Raw genomic sequence first — 2,625 nt, 5'->3', positions numbered from 1 at the left:
TTGGCCCATAAAGTGTCCAACTAGGAAGTTTCCAGGCTGGCTCTCCTCTCCCTCCCCACTAAGTCGTAGTATCAAGCACTCCGGCACTGCCCTTCACTGAAGATGTTGAGGAACGCAGATAAATCACCTGCCAATTGCATATTCTCCAGAGTATGTGAGATTGTTCCAAGTTCCAGGCTCCTTAAAAAGGAGCTCTCTGAGCCTGGCCACTAGGAACACCGGGCGTCTGATGTCCTGGAACGGATGTGCTGGCCTCTGCGTGGAAGGGCCGGTGCTCAGGGTGGCAGGGTGGCACACAGGGACCCGGTTTCATTAGTCGCCATGGTTATTTACGGCTCGTCGCAGCACCGTGAAGCTTAGCTCTAGGTGGGATGGTAACTCAGCTTACTGTGGAAACAGTGGGCCCAGAAGGCGTTTCCCTTCTACGTTAATCTCATCTTTACAGGGACCACCTCACAAACAGATACGACACTTGGGGGGCTGGGTGGTGGCACACTGGGTTAAGCGCACATAGTTCTAAGTGCAAGGACCTGGGCAAGGATCTGGGTTCGAGCTCCAGGATCCCCCCCCCCGCCGCCCTTCCCCAGGGGGGATGCTTCCTAAACACTGAAGCAGGTCTGCAGGTGTCTATCTTTCTCTCCCCCTTGCTATCTCTCCTTCCTCCCTCAATATCTCTCCATCCTATCCAATTAAAAAAGGGGGGGCGCTGCCAGAAGCAGTGGATCCTTAGTGCCAGCACCAAGCCCCAGCAATAACCCTGGCGGCTAAATAAAGAAATAAGCAAGTATGAATGGCGTCTTATCGTACACCGACTATGCCTGTCAATGCACGCAGTCTGCTAGCCCTTCACCTTTACTGAGTTCACGCCTAGAGACCGGATTCTTCTTGTTTCAGTAAAAGCAACTGATTTCTGGATTTCTTCTTCTAGCTCAGTGTTTGTGTAGAGGGATGCCACTGAGTCTTTGTATATTAATTGTTTAGCCAGCCACCCTACTCTATTACTTAATAATTTTCAGGACTTTTCTAACTGGATTCTTCTGGACTTTCTGGGCATACCACCGCATCATGCGCGAATAGTGACAGCTTTACTTGTCTCCTCACCTGAAGCCCCTTTACAGCTGAGGCTTCCTTTGGGAGGACACATTTTTATTACATCCCAACAGGGGCCTTGAGAGGTTACTGGAGCACACCACTCACTAGTGGAGTTGGAAAGACGGTCTCACGATTTCACGAGTGAGCTTGAGAGTCACACAGACCCAAATTAATTTCTGACTCTCACCTTGTTAGTTATCATCTTCAGAAAGTCACTGCAATGCTCTGAGCTCACTTTTGACCAACTATAAAGGGGAATCATAACACCTACCCAATCTGGACTATTGATGAGGACAAAAAGCTGCAAGTGACGGCAGACTTCTTAGGAGTGTCCTTAGACACCCAAACAGTTCATCTCAGAAGCTAGAAGGAAGTCGACAAAGACTTTGAGCTGCTGTGTCAGTCCACAGTGAGTTACAGATTTCTTTAACTATTGTAAAGAGGTGATCTGACTTTCTCAGGCAGCCACTCCAGTGTTTTGTGACTGTCAAAGCTCTTATTTTCTGGGCAGAATATTCAGGTCACTGTGCACAATAGTTTGCTGCTAGTGTTTGGACAAATGTCTCATTCGTCCCTTTGTGTCTCAATCTCACTGTCTTCTCAGCACTTCTCTGTGTAAGTGCCTTTCTGGAAGCATATTGCAGTGAGCTAAATAAAAGATCTATCTTAGCAGAGTACCAGCTAAAAGTAGCTAGTTTACTTCCAATTATTTTAAAGTTATCCTTTTATTTTTTTAATTCTTATTTATTTTTATTATTGGATAGAGACAGAGAGAAATTGAGAGAGAAAGGAAAGATAGAGAAGGAGAGAAGCAGAGAGACACTTGCAGTCCTGCTTCAACACTCGTGAAGTTTTCTTTCCCCCTGAAAGTGGGGACCAAGGGCTTGAACCTGAGTCCTCACTCACTGTAATGTGAATGTTTAACCAATTGTGCTGCCATCTGGTCAACCTCTTCTTCTTCTCCTTCTTCTTCTCCTCTTTCTCCTCCTCCTCCTCCTCCTCCTCCTCCTCCTCCTCCTCCTCCTCCTCCTTCTTCTTCTTCTTCTTCTTCGGCTCCTTCTCCTTTTCCTCCTTCTCCTTCTTCTCCTCCTTCTCCTTCTCCTTCTTCTTCGACAGTAAAAGAAAAAAAAAGCAAAGATTGTCATTTTTATATTAGTTGGGGGTAGATCTAAGCACCTTCCTAAATGAAATGAAGAAGTCAGTGATGGTACCTTGAATTTTGCCAGAATCTAGAGAAGGGAGCAAATATATGAAGCTTGATTGATTAATTACAGGTTTAAAGCAAAAAGGAACTTGAGTGATATGTTTCCAGCTGGCCAGTTATTCTGAAACCTGTAGTTAGTTGATGGAACCATAAATAATTTTCTCACTTAATATTTTCCTCCCTTTGGGGAGAGACCAGAAACTTCTATGCACTTTACTGGATCCACAGATGCTAGTGGTGGTGCTGGTGATGGTGGTGGTGGTGGATGGTGGTGGTGGTGGTGGTGGTGGTGGTGGTGGTGGTGGTGGTGATGGTGATGGTGGTGGTGG

The sequence above is a fragment of the Erinaceus europaeus genome, unplaced genomic scaffold, assembly GCF_950295315.1.
Source record: "Erinaceus europaeus unplaced genomic scaffold, mEriEur2.1 scaffold_337, whole genome shotgun sequence".
NCBI lineage: Eukaryota > Metazoa > Chordata > Mammalia > Eulipotyphla > Erinaceidae > Erinaceus > Erinaceus europaeus.
This window is presented reverse-complemented; position numbering follows the sequence as displayed.